This window comes from Venturia canescens, chromosome 10, assembly GCF_019457755.1.
Source record: "Venturia canescens isolate UGA chromosome 10, ASM1945775v1, whole genome shotgun sequence".
Taxonomy (NCBI): Eukaryota; Metazoa; Arthropoda; class Insecta; order Hymenoptera; family Ichneumonidae; genus Venturia; species Venturia canescens.
The window spans coordinates 5,324,611-5,341,670 of NC_057430.1; the positions used below are offsets into that span (position 1 = coordinate 5,324,611).

The following is a 17,060-nucleotide window of genomic DNA, read 5'->3' on the forward strand; positions in this document are numbered from 1 at the left end:
ATTTTGATTTCTAAAATGTAGTGGATACCTACAAAGTTTAACAACTTGGTGAAGCGACGCGTAAGTTGAGTATATCTCCACTATATGCCTGCGATTACTCTAATATAAGTCTACACGTGCTCATTTTTCAATGCGATCAAACATTTTGTCTGAATGATACCATGAAGACATAAATTCTTATAAGCGGTCTATATTTCATTTTGCACCCTTTGATGTGGCATTATAATACTCCTGAAAACATGTTCCAGGAAGTTTGCAAGTGCTTTCCAATATAATAGTTTTAAAGTTTGTGATAATTGTGTGCAAAGAGTACTTGCAAATTTTGATATTTCTGTAAAGAGGTATTATTTTACTAATAAAGTAAAGGGAAATATTTTACTATTCTTTGTATCAAATGGAAAAAATAGAAAATTCTCGAATAATAACGTCTTCTGCGGTGAAATTCCAGACATTGGAATAGAGAATTTCAATTCCACTAAATTAAAAAAAAAACTGTTTTTTCAAAATACTTCCACCACTTCTTTTGGAAGGACGACAAGGAATAGCGACACGTTTTATAATCTCATAATTTTTAGCTGAATATACAGAAAACAAAAATAAACGATGCGGGGTAGCTTTTTAATTATTTTGGGAGTGACAAAATTTTATTAGATTTATGATTTCATAGGCATTCTCTATGAGACCAAAAAAAAATTTTTGCTTTGCGATTATTCAGAAAAAAAAATAAACATATTGAAAAGTGGCTTGAGCACTATCTAAACACTTTCTTTTTTTAATCTGAAGATTCGGAAAAATTACTTTTGCTTCCTCATCGAGGAAGCTTTGTGACGATGAAAAATTTTTTATTCCAGTTTGCAATGTCAATGTGCTCAAAATGTTCCAAAACATCGAAAAATCATATCTAGAAAAAATGTGTGTGTGTGTGCGCGCGCGCGCGTGTGTGTGTGTGTGTGTGTGTGTGTGTGTGCGCGCGCGCGCGCGTGTGATTTTTTTAATTTTACGAAAATATGAGTTTTTCAAAAAATCGTCTAACCGCTTCAATTTTTGGAAATTTTGTAAGATATTGTGTATAAGTCTGTACTTCCTCTATACTTTCCAACACAGTTGTCTGAATTATTTAATTTCAATGTAAATAGAAAAACGATGAAAATTGAAAGTTGCAAACTGTTTTTTCTGATGGCTCGTCATTTAGTTTTTTTTTTATGAATTTAAACAAAGAGATAAATCAAAGTTCGTAAAAGAAGGTAGAGAAAATACATTATTTCCTTGTATACAAAAAAAATGCTGCAAATTAAAATGCAAATTGCTTCCTCAAGATGGTCAAGATGCACGATGCTGGAAGCTTCCTCTATGAGGAAGCCAAAATGAAAAATATAACACCTCATAGAGTAAGCTTTGAGCATCATGCATCGTGACCATTTTGAGGAAGTAATTTGCAAATTTTAATTTGCAGCATTTTTTTTTTTGATGTACTGACGATTTCCGTTGAAGCTCCGAGAAAAAAAAAGTCGTTTTTTTTTGCATCACCCTAAATTGTATGCATGCCAATGATTTAACTTTTTGGATTTGACTATAATATGTGAACTTACCGATTCATTACAAAAGTTTTCAGATGATTCTGTGCGGATAGATCATTGTAAGTGACATGTTGAAATACTGTCTTTTTTCAACAGAAAATTGTTTTCTTAGAAAACCAATGCACGTATTTTCCAGGTATAGAATTCCTTTTTGGGTTTCAAGTACGCTGTGTTTTTCAAATTCAAGGGGAGTTCTTAAAACTAGAATGAATACCTTACAAGGTTCCGCTGCGATATTGATAGAATTTCTTTCCGACGTTCTTTTCGTTAATTAGAAAAAACAGGAAAAAAAGGTAATTTGTGGTTTTTCAGAAAGCCAACAGCTCAAATGAAAATAATCGTGAAACGACCAACGTTGAGCATGACTTTTGCAGCTGAAAAAACCCTCACAAAATATTTCAAAGTTACATTCCGATCCAACGAACCGTTTCTTCGTTGTAAGCGGTCAATTTTTTTAGAAAATTTAAGGGTCACGTTTTTTCACTTTAACCATGTCATAGTTATGACTAAAGTGAGAAAAAACTTCTCTTTCTACATTTTTTCCACAGATACCGTTGAAGTTTATAAAAAAAAATTAAAAAATTTGTTCTTTCGGAAATTATTTTTTTTTTAATGTTCCCAACACTTGGAATAATATTGATTTTCAGTGATTCCGACGTGGTGGTTGCACGGTCGTATTTATACGCATCCCTCTCTCACATACACGCACACACACACACACACACACGCATACGCGCGTGCGCACACACGCAGGCGCGCATGTGTTACAATCACTTCGACTTAAGGAAAAATTTGGAAATGGAACCCATAGTATTGATCGGAAACTCTCGAAGGGATGTTGGGAACTATAAAACTTGAACCAACTGTGGGAAACCCCAGTAAAAATCAATCTGAATTCTGGAAATAAGAGGGACAAATGATGATCCACTACTACTCTATATTATATATTATATTTAATTAGAATCAGTCTAGTATGACCGATAAGGAAAGGTACTTTAGTGTCCGCCTCCAATTTTGATCATTTTGCGTCCTCATCGAGGAAGCTTTGGGACGATGAAAAATTTTTTTTCCAGTTTTCAATGTCAATGTGCTCAAAATGTTCCAAAACATCGAAAAATCATATCTAGAAAAAATGTTCGGATGTGTGTGTGTGTGTGTGTGTGTGTGTGTGTGTGTGTGCGTGCGTGCGTGCGTGCGTGCGTGCGTGCGTGCGTGCGTGTGTGCGTGTGTGTGTGTGTGTGTGTGTGTGTGTGTGTGTGTGTGTGTGTGTGTGTGTGTGTGTGTGCGCGCGCGCGCGCGTGTGTGTCATGGCACTGCAAAATTAAAACGCTTAACTCGGAAACGGTTTGAGATGCAGGGCTACCGTTTTGCATAGATATTAATCTATACAAGCTCTTCCTTTTCTGATAATTTTGTCAGAATTTGTAAAAAATTGCGAATCCTACGACGTTTTGAAATTTTCATAAAAAGGGTGTCGACGCTCTAACTTTCGAAAATTTAAAGACTCATTAATATTTTTTTTTCATAAATAGACTATCATAAAAGGAAGGTTGGTATTGATTTTGGGGAACATCGGTTGCGTGGTTTAAATTTTATGATTTTTTGAAAATATGAGTTTTTTTTTGAAAATATGAGTTTTTTTACGAAAATATGAGTTTTTCAAAAAATCGTCTAACCGCTTCGATTTTTGGAAATGTTGTAAAATATTGTGTGGTAGTCTGTATTTCCTCTATACTTTCCAGCAAAGTTGTCGGAATTATTTAATTTCAATGTAAATAGAATAACAATGAAAATTGAAAGTTACAAACTGTTTTTTCCGATGGCTCGTCATTTAGTTTTTTTTTTTTTATGAATTTAAACAAACAGATAAATTAAAGTTCGTAAAAGAAGGTAGAGAAAATACATTATTCCTTGTATACAAAATAATTCTGCAAATAAAAATTTGCAAATTGCTTCCTCAAGATGGTCAAGATGGACGGTGCTCAAGATGCACAATGCTCAAACCTTCCTTTATGAGGAAGCCAAAATGAAAAATATAGCAACTCATAGAGTAAGCTTTGAGCATCGTGCATCTTGAGCACCGTGCATCTTGACCATCTTGAGGAAGCAATTTGCAAATTTTTATTTGCAGCATTTTTTTCATATGTTATAGTCCATCCAAAAATAAGAGACACGTGTTTTTTTTAATCGGCCGAAAGTTATTTTTAATGGGTGAAATCAACCCCCAAAGTTGGAAATGTTTTGCGTCCGGTAGAGTGTTTAATATAGAAGCACTCAGCCGATCGAAACGAAACGAATTGCAAAATTTTCGGCATATCAAATAACTTGTATGACATGTCCAACTTTTTATACACCTTTACTGCAAAAGGTGAACCACCCCCGAATATTCAGAATTTTTTCGTATAACAAAAACTTACAATCCAATTTTAATAAAACAAACGCCATTTTCCAGAGCAAAAAAAATCGACGTGTTTTTTAGTTTTCCTCGGATCAAAAAAAAATAGAGGGGTAAACCAGTTCTAAAATCTTGAATTTCATTTTGCGTATCGAAATGTTTACATTCAATTCATATGGTGCCATTATAATTGCGTATCGACTTATTTGCTAAATAATATTTATCACAGAAAGTGTAAAAAAAAATTCCATAAAAAAAATTATTAAACCAACTGTAAATAATTTCCACACGAAAATTCGAAAGAAATTTCACAAATTATGAAAAAACATTGCATTAAAACTTTAACGTCCAAAAGACACCTTTCGCATATACTATTTTCTACGGGATTATTCACAATGAAAACGTCGTCGAAAAATATTCGTAAGCTTCTTTGTGAACTATTTTCGAGGGCGCTCTTTTCAATGGTGCCATTTAAATTTGGCTAAAACCCTTTTTTTTATTATATTTTTGCAAAATAAAGCAAAAAAGTCGCAATTTTCCAGGTCCGTGTTTTTTTCAATCCACGATTCGGAAGCCTTATCGTATTATTTTCTAATAATAAAGGGCATAAATCGTGTCCTCGATGTTTTTACTTTCGAAGTATATACTTGGTTTTCCCCCCCTAGGCTTACCATTGCAAATAAATGGTAAAATAGCTGAAATAAAACGTTTAATTTTTAGGGCATACAAATTATGTGATGAGATGAGTTTCTTGAAGTTTATATATAAATCCTATGTTTTTCGGGTCGCTGATCACGAATTTGCAATTAGTTTTGCAAAACTAATTTGTTTAAATAATTTGTTTAAACAAATTATTTGTTTAAATAATTTGTTTAAACAAATTATAGTAAAAAATCGAAAATTTTCAAATTTCTTTTCAGAATTGTGATCTACGCGGAAAAATATAAGACAAACATCTGTATAATTTTTTTAAACAAACTATGACGAAATATCGGATTTTTTCAAAATCGTTTTTCACAATTATTAAACCATCAGTAATATATTGCCACTATTTGTATGAAGAAATTGTTCTATTTGTTTAAATAAATCGTTCAAACAAATTATGAAAAAAAAGAAGTTTCAAAAAATATCACCATATGTGACCACGCATGCTTGGCCTCCCGCCGGAGCACTAGTAAAAAAAGTGCAGCTGGAACATGAGCTTCTCGATCATTTTTTGACACGAATGATTCCGCAGAATTATCTCAACGTACTAATCAACGTAGTATTAACCCCTTCACTGTGAGTGACACGTATAGGGGCAAAAAAAAGTCGTGCCATTTTTGTGTCATGACACGTATAGGGGCATTTGAAAAAAAACATATTTCTACTGCACCGATTCGATTGAAATTTGGTACACTATGGTTTTTGGAGTCGCTGATTACGAATTCAACATCAGATTTTCAAAATTCAAAATGGCGGATCCAATATGGCGGATGCAAATTCGAAAAATGGTTTGAATTCGACGAAAGTGAGTACCTCATGGTTTTTGGGGTCGCTGAATTCGAATTTTACATCAGATTTTCAAAATTCAAAATGGCGGATCCAATATGGCGGACGCAAATTCGAAAAATAGTTTGAATTTGACGAAAGTGAGTAACTTATGGTTTTCGGGGCCGCGAAATCCGAATCTGGAATCGGTTTTTCAAAATTCAAAATGGCGGATTCATTACGGTGGACGCAAATACGAAAAATGGATTGATTTCGACTTTCAGATATTTATGGTTGCGAATATCGAATTTGAATCCTGACTCCAAGTATGTGAAGCTCGGATACAATATAATGAATAAAAATTTGGCAGATCATGTACGACAAACTAGTCATAATAACGAATGTCAAAGAATATTTTTTTCCTTATATCCCGCTCTCAGCCGAACCCAGAGTCACGAATCGTGGACGTGGCGGTTGTTGACTCCATTTTGTTTTTTTTTTGTATTTTTTTTTGGGTTTTTTGTATTTTTTTTGGCTTTTTGTATTTTTTATTTTTTTGTTTTTTCGTATTTTTAAAACTTTTCATTACAATTTATTTTAAATGACTTTTTGCATTTTTTGAATTGCCTTCTCTGTTGATTCTTGGAATTTCAGAAATTTGTGTCTTTCTTTTGTATTTTAAATTTTTTATTCATTTTTCGTTTTGTTGTCTGTACCGATTGTTTTTTCTTTCATCTTTGTATTTTTGAAATATTAATTTCAACAATTTATAATTTTTACCTTCATGTTTCGATAAAAAATAAAAAAAATAAATCGGTATTCAACCTGAAACACCGTCACGCGTGATAGACGTCATGCACACTAGATTCATTCTCAGATTCTAAGAGGTCACCTTGAGAACTCTTCTGTGGCCCATTATTGGATTCCTCAATCTCTTCTGCTTCATTTTCACTCACGCCTATCAACCAATCATCGTTATCTAAAGAAATGTCTGTGTCCGAATCAGAACTATTTATTCGGAGCTCATGAATTTTTCGTTTTCGAGTAAACACCGAACGTGCCTTCGACATTGTAGTAAAAAAAATTTGACCGTTTCTTCAAATATTACACCGTTTCTTATAGTGTAATATTCTTAGTCCTTCTTCTTACTTCTTCAAAGAATGAAAATTCGATTTTTACTCTATTTGACACCCTCAAGAAAAATATATTGGTTCTCCCAATCCTTCGATGATGACCGTGTGTGGGATGGTGAGTTGATTATTAGAGAACGACGATGGGATCATAGATCAACTTCGGGTCAAAAGAGAGCGATTCAAGGGTATAGTGGATGCCCCTAGGATGGTACCCTCGATTTTCATGTCACAGGTGTGGCGGGAACATTGTAGAAGCACTAGAGTGCAGACATAGGTCCAGCGGGCTCGGATATGAGATGAAGAGTAGTGATAAAATTAATCTACAACTGATTGAGTACAAAAATACGCGTATGAAGCCAAATGAAACTGATCTATACCGAGTATGAGTGTGGTGTCTTTATTTCCGCGACCTGGGAGCCTATACGAAAAGAAAAAATCTCGCTATATATTTACATGGTTTAGAATACTTTTATATTATGTTGAATTCTTTCTCACATTTGGGCGCTCGAGTTTAAATCAACTCAATTAAATCAAAACTTAAAGCCGTATTTTTTGTATTTGCGTCCACCATATTGAATCCGCCATTTTGAATTTTGAAAAACCGATTCCAGATTCGGATTCAGCGGCCCCGAAAATCATAAGGTACTCACTTTCGTTAAAATCAAACCATTTTTCGAATTTGCGTCCACCATATTGGATCCGCCATTTTGAATTTTGAAAAACCGATTCCAGATTCGGATTCAGCGACCCCAAAAACCCTGAGGTACTCACTTTCGTCGAAATCAAACCATTTTTCGAATTTGCGTCCGCCATATTGGATCCGCCATTTTGAATTTTGAAAATCTGATGTCGAATTCGTAATCAGTGACCCCAAAAACGTTCATACTGTGACTTTGAGACAAATCTAAGAAAATTTTTTTCCAACACAAAAATGGCACGAAAACGTGATTTTCACCTCACTGCGAAGGGGTTAACAGTATTGTCGAAAGGCTATTGATAAAGAATGGAATCAAATTATTCACGAAGCATGAAAGCTACAACATCAGTATTTTACACGTGGTAAAGAAAAATTCCATTTGAACTAATTAGCTGTACAAGCAGAGTAAATGAAATTTGCTGAATGTTTTTTTCATGTATGAATTCTTATAGACAGCTATATCTGGAGAACGATTCGAGTAACCTGATGGATCGATACGTAACGTACTTTTCAACAATTAATTATCAACACGATCAAAACGAAAAATAACAGAACATTCAATTTAAACTGTGGATCTTGAGATTGAACACAAAAAAAATAATAGAATTCCTTTCGGCAATTCAAACTAATAAACGACAATGACTAATAGCGAAAGATCAAAATTGCATGACAAGACATAACTAGAATTCCAAACGCGTGCGTACCTCGAAACAATATCGCTTTTTTTACTCTCAACATGTTCTCCAAATACTACTCGCGAGTTCAACAAAATCTCAAACGAAACGGTACGAAATAAGAGCGAAACGACGGCTCACCGCTACGATTCCAGAAGGACAAGATCCGGAAAAAGACCACGGATTCACTCCATCGAAAATTCGGGATGTTGAATTCTTGATTGGGTACGGCAACGGTACGAGAAAAGACGTCTTCCGTCATTGCTGTCCAAAAATCGAGTCCTCGATAATTGTAACGAGAGCATGTACGCGAATCAAGGTTCTTACCCTCCACCCTTAGCCTACTCGCCAGAATCTCAACTGTGTCTTCTAGAATTTTCGAGAGCCTTCTCTCGCTGACCTGACCTCAACGGTAATGCTTTAAGTTCGATGGCTCGATAGCAATAATTTCGAAATTACGATAAGCGACTTTTCCTTGTTTCGTTGAGTGAATATTTCGATGATTCATTCCATTTTATCAAGAGACTTCGTAGAGTCTCGGGACAAGTACATTGACAGTCCTGTCGTCTGCTGGCCTGAGGCTCTCGCCGAGTTATACTTTCTCTAAATAAAACGATTCGCGGTGGTGGGGGTAAAACTGGCATGCCATTTTCTGAAATTGCAAAGCTCATGAGTTATGTACGGCTTTGAAAATTGAACTTTTAGCTAATTAAGAAGTTCTCTGTCAAATGAGCCCAAAATCAGCATGATCGGTGTCGTAATTTCTGAGAAAAAACTTTGCACGGGCTTAAGTTTATGCAAAAGTTACTAACACATTCAGGATTTTACGTATCTGTATACGCGTACTCCAACCGCTACAAACATAGGCCTCTTGGCCCCCATGATCACCAATCCCTGGTGAGAGAAATTTTGTTGCAACCAATGAAGAGTGAGAGAATTTTTGGGCCAATGACATTCAAGAAAAAGAGCAAGGAAGTTTGGCGGAAAGCTGAGGAGCTCGAGAGCTCGAAAGTACTCGAAAGTCACCAGCTGAAGTTCACGTCATGTTGACATTTGGGGTTATGATGTTATGAAGTGCGTGCGGGAAAATAAAAATAATTTTCACGTCATCTAACGAAATGCATATTGATATTTATTTTGTTAAAACTTGTGGAATACTAAACCGGTATAAAAGCGGCCGCGTAAATGTAGACTGTGATCCGTGTGTGAAAATAAAAAATATTAAAAAATGCGCGATGCATATATGTCAACGAAACTTTTCAAGATTTCATTATTTCGTTCGATTGGAAATAAGTGTCAACTGAGATAATCTTTCAATTAAGGGTGAATGATACAAAAGTCGAAATAATTAGAAATTGATCAAATTTGGTGATAATGTTCTTCAACATCAAGTGCGAAAACACAAATTCTTTCAAAATTTTCTTCTGTTTAGTTATCAAGTAATTACGCATTAAAGCAGATTTCTTATGCCCGGAATGTATACCTATATATATGGAAACGCTATGCTTATACACGTGAACTTTAGTGATCAATTACTCGATAACTGTACAGAAGAAAAATCTTAAAAAATTTGTATTGTCAAATTTGGCACTAAAGAATATGTTCACCAAATTTTATAAAATTCTGGTCATTTTGAATTTTTTTATGTTTTTAGCATGGTTTAGCATGGCAACATTGTATCGCCTGTGCAATATATCCTTAAACCAGAGTGCGCGGAATATTGTGCAGTGTAAATATATCATCAGTTGCGTGATTATATATCATGTGTAATAATGTAGGTTATATATACGAGTGCCCTTTGATAGCTGTGTGGTAATAACGAACCGGGCGGGGTTTGATGTTACGAAGTGCGGGACAAATGTAACAAACGTTCGCATAGTTAGTGAATAATATAAATAAGGCAAATCAGTTTATCAAAAATAGGTCTGGAAGTTGTAAGGAAAAATGTTCGTCAACCTAAAACGTCAAATTTTCTTTTTGCGATATGAAATATTATGGTTGATAATTAATAAATCAAGAACACACGGAACTGTTAGTGTATAATGTGAGAAACTCCAATCGAATAATAGTTTTCTAATTTATTTCTTGTGTCAACATTATTTTTGAATATTCCCATATTTTGTTTCCTATTGAGTTTGGCTCTGCTCTTTCCGATCCTTGTTTTGACTCCATCGGTTTGCAGCGGATCGATACATATTATTAATTGGTTGCCTAATATGTGTCCTATGATTTTCTACTATTTCTTCATGCTGATTGTGGTAACGTGATTCAAGAGGTTTCCAATTATGATCATCAATCGCACATTTTGTACAACAGATTCTCAAAACAGTTTCTGGTCTTGATATAAGTGTAGTTATTTTTTTTCCACCTGGTCTGTCGAGTAATAAATTTTGAAACTTGTTCCAAAAAGTCTTTGGATGCTTTTTTTGCTGATAATATGAAAAGTTGAATCTTGGCAATGCGGTAGGCAAACACAAATTTTGACAACAATATACTTATGAAATGACGTGTACGTTGAGTATTCCTATTCTGCAAAGTGCAAATGTGGAATTATTGGTGAAAACATTCATTACGATAAGTGTACAGTTGCTCAGTTTTCGATGCGATTAAGTATAATGCCTGCCAACATCATGGAAACTTACAGAATTTCTGCATGTTATGTGCGCTATGTCATTTTAATGTAACATCATGACTTCTAACAACTTTTCACTCTAATACTATAGAGTTGGATCATTGAAATACAGCAAACATCTGCAAACTATAAAATTTATATACTGTGCCATTCATTTTATTTTTTGACTCACACCGTAACATAAATATGAAGTGAAAAATTCATTACAAAAGTCTTCAGTTGCTCATTTATGGATGGATTTGAAATTGCTGTCTTCCAAACTCATTGCGCAGATACATTGAATCGCAGCAGATACCTGCGAACTTGGAAATTTCTGTGGATAAGTATATGTGCTAAGTATCACCCCCTATCTGTGATTATGGTAATATGTAATGGAACTTTGTTCAGCAAGTTTTAAAGTATTTCTTTTCAAATAGTATTAAAGTTCGTATTACTGCGGTATGGAGCGAATACCTTCAAACTTTGATATTTTTGTGTCGCAGCATGTGTGCCAATTATTTAAATTTTTTACTCCAACCGTAACATGTAATTTCAAAAATTCATCACAAAAGTTTTCAGCTTTACTAATTATCTTAATTTCCCTTTTTCTAAATTCTATACTAAATTTTTGAATTTCCTAATTTATTTCTAAATTATCCTGAAATGAAATTGTTTTCCTCCACAAGAAATGCAGGTACCGTAAACGTTTTTGAATTCCGTTGCTCTGTTGAATCAAGTACGCTCAGTTTTTTTTACTTCTTTGAATTCTGACATACTAAATGTTTCCGGGTGCCTTTTTTCTGCAACTATCAAACTGTAGATAATTGGATCTCCGCGGCCACTTGCAAACTTTGGAAATATATTTCATCGGGGGCATGTTTTGGATGACACGAAAATGTCTAGATTTAGAATGCAAAAACGACATTTAAAAATGGCCAATTCTGTTGGATTCGTTGTGTCTTGAATTTGATCTATCTTTCCTCTTTTCCTTTCTTTTCACTAACGTTATAAGCCGGAAATCATATCTCAGCCCGCAACAAGCATTGCTGCATGCTCTTGAGTTTCCAATGGACAAAACATATTAGAAGACAAGGAGAAAAATCACCAAAGTCGAAGAAAAAACCTCTATCGAAATATTTCCAGTACAATTTTGACGAAATTTAGGTCTTTTTTCGTGGAAACCAACGTTATAAGCCGAAAATCATATCACGACCTACAACCTGCTTTTCACCGTGCTCTTTGGTTCCTAATTGACAAAACATATTAGAGTACAAGGAAAAAAATCGCCAAAGTCCAAGGAGAGACCTGTGACGAAATATTTTCAGTACAATTTGGATGAAAAATAGGTCTTTTTTCGTAGAAACCAACGTTATAAGCCGAAAATCATATCTCGGCCTCCAACCCGCTTTCCATCGTGCTCTTTGGTTCCTAATTGACAAAACATATTAGGGTACAAGGAAAAAAATCGCCAAAGTCCAAGAACAAACCTGTGACGAAATATGTCCAGTACAATTTTGACGAAAAATAGGTCTTTTTTCGTGAAAACCAACGTTATAAGACGAAAATCATAAATAATTCATAGAAATTTAAACTAAAATCCTATAGTCAACTGAACATAAATAAGGAACTTTTGAGAAAAAAGACGTGATATCAAACCATAAACTTCCCCTAGGAAAAAAAAGGTTGGGACAAGTACATTGATGGTCCCTCGTTTCCTGATAATTCCATCCATAAAAAAAACTTTAAAAAAATTTTCTTTTTAAATTGTCAAAAAAATGATTTTATAAAAAAAAATACAGAACAATTCGAAAAAATTTTCACAAATCTTGAAAAAACATTATCTGTAAAAAAAACTAATCTGTATCTATTTTTTAAAGTGTCAAATGAATCAAATAACAAGTAAAAAATAAAAAACTGAAAAATCGCGCTTGAAATCATTTTGGAACCCGATGCCTCATTCTTCTTATTTGATTCGAACAGCTAAATCAATTGAAAAAAATTCCATCTAATTTACGTGCAGCACTAAAATTTATGATATCAATCGAAGGACAAGTAATTTATGAGTAACTCCAAATTTCAACATTATGGAATTGTTCTAAGAAGCTTTTAAATGCAAAAAAATCACATGCAAGCTAGTCATTTCTTACTCTATGGTGGCAAAGACTTATAAAGGATACAAAGGCAATCTATGGATACAAAGAAAATCGATTTTTTTCAGACTTTCAGGAGCTTCTGATATTATTCACAATATTCGACGTCGATTGGATCGATACAAACTATGTTTAAATATGAGTTAAAAGTACTTGTCCGGTCCATCACTTTCCATTAAAATTGTTTATTCAAATAAAAATCAGGGCTTCTCTAGAACTGATCGAGCACAAATATTCATGCAGAGCGAATTTAGAGAGTTATCTTCAAGTAATATTCCCTTAATTGCACTAATTGAATAAGAATGGAAACGAATTGTCCTGTACTATACAAGGGATGTTATTGTGCATCGATAAATAAAAAACATTTTGCACATTAAATATTTTCAAGCTTCCAAAAATAACTCCCTAGTTGGTATTGGAATGACGGCAATTTTTACTTCTCACTTTTTCCAGCGAACGAATTTCATTCGGTATAACTAACCTATACTATTATTAAGAACATTAAACTAATAATAAATCGCATGTCAATAAATTTGTAACCGGATTCTGCCGTACAATTTCGTTTTTTTATGAATGATTTTTATTTGAATTAATAGTGATGGGCCGTACAAGTACTTTTAACTCATATTTAAACATAATTTGTATCGATCCAATCGACGTCGAATATTGTGAATAATATCAGAAGCTCCTGAAAGTCTGAAAAGAATCGATTTTCGTATAAGTCTTTGCCACCATAGAGTAAGAAATGACTAGCTTGCATGTGATTTTTTTGCATTTAAAAGCTTCTTAGAACAATTCCATAATGTTGAAATTTGGAGTTACTCATAAATTACTTGTCCTTCGATTGATATCATAAATTTTAGTGCTGCACGAAACTCAAGTGGTAACTTTTTTCAATTCATTAGAAAATACTTGGCCTCGAATTGATATAATAAATTTTAATGCTGCACGTAAATTAGATGGAATTTTTTTCAATTGATTTAGCTGTTCGAATCAAATAAGAAGAATGAGGCATCGGTTTCCAAAATGATTTCAAGCGCGATTTTTCAGTTTTTTATTTTTTACTTGTTATTTGATTCATTTGACACTTTAAAAAATAGATACAGATTAGTTTTTTTTACAGATAATGTTTTTTCAAGATTTGTGAAAATTTTTTCGAATTGTTCTGTATTTTTTTTTATAAAATCATTTTTTTGACAATTTAAAAAGAAAACTTTTTTAAAGTTTTTTTTATGGATGGAATTATCAGCAAACGAGGGACCATCAATGTACTTGTCCCAACCTTTTTTTTCCTAGGGTCTGTATACTCATACTCCAACCGCTACAAACATAGGCGGTCCCCATGATCATCAATCCCCGGTGAGAGAAATTTTGATGCAACCAATAGAGTGTGAGGAAATTTCTGGGCCAATGACATTCAATAAAAAGAGTAAGGAAGATTGGCGGAAAACTAAGAAGCTCGAGAGCTCGAAAGTCACCAGCCGAAGTTTCACGTCATGATGACGTTTGGGGTTTATGATGTTATGAAGTGCGTGCGGGATAACTAAAAATAATTTTCGTCATATCTAACGGAGTGCATATTAGTATTTATTTTTTTAAAACTTGTAGTATACTGAACCGGTATAAAAGCCGCCGCGTAAATTTAGTCTGTGATCTGTGTGTGAAAAAGAATATAAAAAATGCGCGATGCATGTGTCAACAAAACTTTTCAAGATTTCATTATTTCGTTCGATTGGAAATAAGTGTCAACTAGGATAGTTTTTCAATTAAACCAGAGTGAGCGGAATATTATTGTCCAGTGTGAATATATCGTCAGTTGAGTGATTATATATCATGTGTAATAATGTTGGTTATATATAAGAGTTCCCTTTGATAGCTGTGTGGTAATAAACCGGCCGAAGTAACGTTACGAAGTGCGGGACAAATGTAACGTTCGCATAGTTAGTGAATAATATAAATAAGGCAAATCAGTTTATCAAAAATAGGTCTGGAAGTTATGAGGAAAAGCGTTTCTCAACCTAAAACGTGAAATTTTCTTTTTGCGATCTGAAGTATTATCGTTGATAATTAATAAAACAAGAGCGAACGGAACTGTCTGTTAGTATAATGTGAGAAACTCCAATTGAATAAATGTTTTCTAATTTATTTCTTGTGTCATCATTATTTTTGAATATTCCCATATTTTACTTCCTATTGAGTTTGGCTCTGCTCTTTCCGATCCTTGTTTTCATTCCATCGGTTTGCAGCGGTTCGATACATAATATTAATTGGTTGCCAAATATGTGTCCTATGATTTTCTACTATTTCTTCATGCTAATTGTGGTAACGTGATTCAAGAGGTTTCCAACTGTGATCATCAATCGCACATTTTGTACATTTCTGGTCTTTATATAAGTGTAGTTGTTCTTTTTCCACCTAGTCTGTCGAGTAATAAATTTTGAAACTGGTTCGAAAAGTCAAAGGATGCTTTTTTTGCTGATAATATGAAAAGTCGAATCTTCGGAATGAGGTAGGCAAACACAAATTTTGATAACAATACTTATGAAATAACGTGTATGTTGCGTATTCCTATTCTGCAAACTGCAAATGTTGAATTATTAGTGAAAAGATTCATTACGATAAGTCTACAGTTGCTCAGTTTTGGATGTGATTAAGTACAGTGCCTGCCAACATCATGGAAACCTACAGAATTTCTGAATGTTATGCGCGCTATGTCATTTTATTGTAACATTGTGACTTTTAACAACTTTTCACTATAATACTATAGATTTGGATCATTGAAATACAGTAAAAATCTGCAAACTATAAAATTTATATACTGTGCCATTCATTTTACTTTTTGACCTTCACTGTAACATAAATATGAAGTGAAAACTTCATTACAAGAGTCTTCAGTTGCTCATTTATGGATGGATTTGAAATTGCTGTCTTCCAAACTCATTGTGCCGATACATTGATTCGCAGCAGATACCTGAGTACTTTGGAATTTCTGTGGATAAATATATTTGCTAAGTATCACCCCCTATCTTTGATTATGGTAATATGTAATGGAACTTTGTTCAGCAAGTTTTGAAGTGTTTCTTTTCTAATAGTATTGAAGTTTGTATTACTGCGGTATGGAGCGAATACCTTCAAACTTCATATTTTTGTGTCGCAGCATGTGTGCCAATCATTAAAATTTTTTACTCCAACCGTAACATGTAATCTCAAAAATTCATCACAAACGTTGTCAGCTTTTCTAAATTCCTAAATTTTGTTTTTTCTATTCTACTCTGAATTTTTCAATTTCTAAATTCATTTCTAAATTCACCTGAAATTGTTTTTCTCCAAAACCAATGCAGGTACTTTAACGAAGTACCCTCGGTACGTAGTGAGTCAGAGAGTTTTAGTCTTCAATATGGGTAACGTAGTATATATTTCGGCAACACCGTAGCCCCTGGGTTAGTGTACGTGCTCATACGTACAAGCATTGAATCTACGTATAGTCGCGTATAGGAAACCCAGCTTCTGCGTGTTTCGTTTTTTATCAGTGGGTAAAGAAATCCGAAGTGTGTACGGGAAAAGAAACATCCCTAACCTCAAAGAAAACTTCGAAAATTATTAAATTTACGGTGTCTTCTTTTCATATTTTCTATTTCTTATTGTTTCCGAATATAGCTGATGCATGAAACACACAAAATGTTCGTTACAAATGTATAATATTTCTTTTTCAATACTGTGTTTCTATCGTTCACTCAATTTGCGCATGTTCAGACGGTTTCGAAAGTGTCGCTGTAACTTATATTCGAATGAAGTGCCATAACCTACAATTCTGCGGTGTTGCCACATTTGCGTGTTGCTCAAAAATCTTGTCTTATTTCCAGTCATTTCTTAGAACAAAAGCAAGCTTTGCATGTTTTCCAAAAAGAAAAATGTTCATTGGACATTCGTTTATATCTTCTCCAAATTTTATCAAAATCTGTTTGTTAACTTCAACGTTATAAATTAAAAAGTGCGTCTGAATCACAGATTCGCATAAGACTTCATGTTAACTGCTTCAAATTAAATCATTGATATCTCTTTTCAAAGTCAACCAAACGTTACAAAATTTTAACTGACTCATTTTTCGAAAGATTTTGACATCTTTACAAATTTTTATAATTTTCTGTTTGTTAATTGATTTACCGAGGGTACTTCCTTAAACGTCTATGATTTCCGTTGCTCTGTTGAAATAAGTACGCTCAGTTTTTTTGTTTCTTTGAGTTCTGACATAATAAATGTTTCCGGGTGCCTTTTTTCTGCAACTATGAAACTGTAGATAATTGGATCTCAGCGACCACTTGCAAACTTTGGAAATATATTTAATCGGGGGCA

At 33.8% G+C, this 17,060-nt stretch overlaps 2 protein-coding genes across 9 annotated transcripts in view; one reads left to right on the forward strand and one right to left on the reverse strand.

Moving 5' to 3' along the window:
• Syt7 (Synaptotagmin 7) overlaps positions 1 to 17,060 on the reverse strand; it is a 620,424-nt gene that overhangs the window by 397,278 nt on the left and 206,086 nt on the right. The window lies entirely within an intron of this gene.
• LOC122417049 (uncharacterized) overlaps positions 1 to 17,060 on the forward strand; it is a 118,687-nt gene that overhangs the window by 45,643 nt on the left and 55,984 nt on the right. The window lies entirely within an intron of this gene.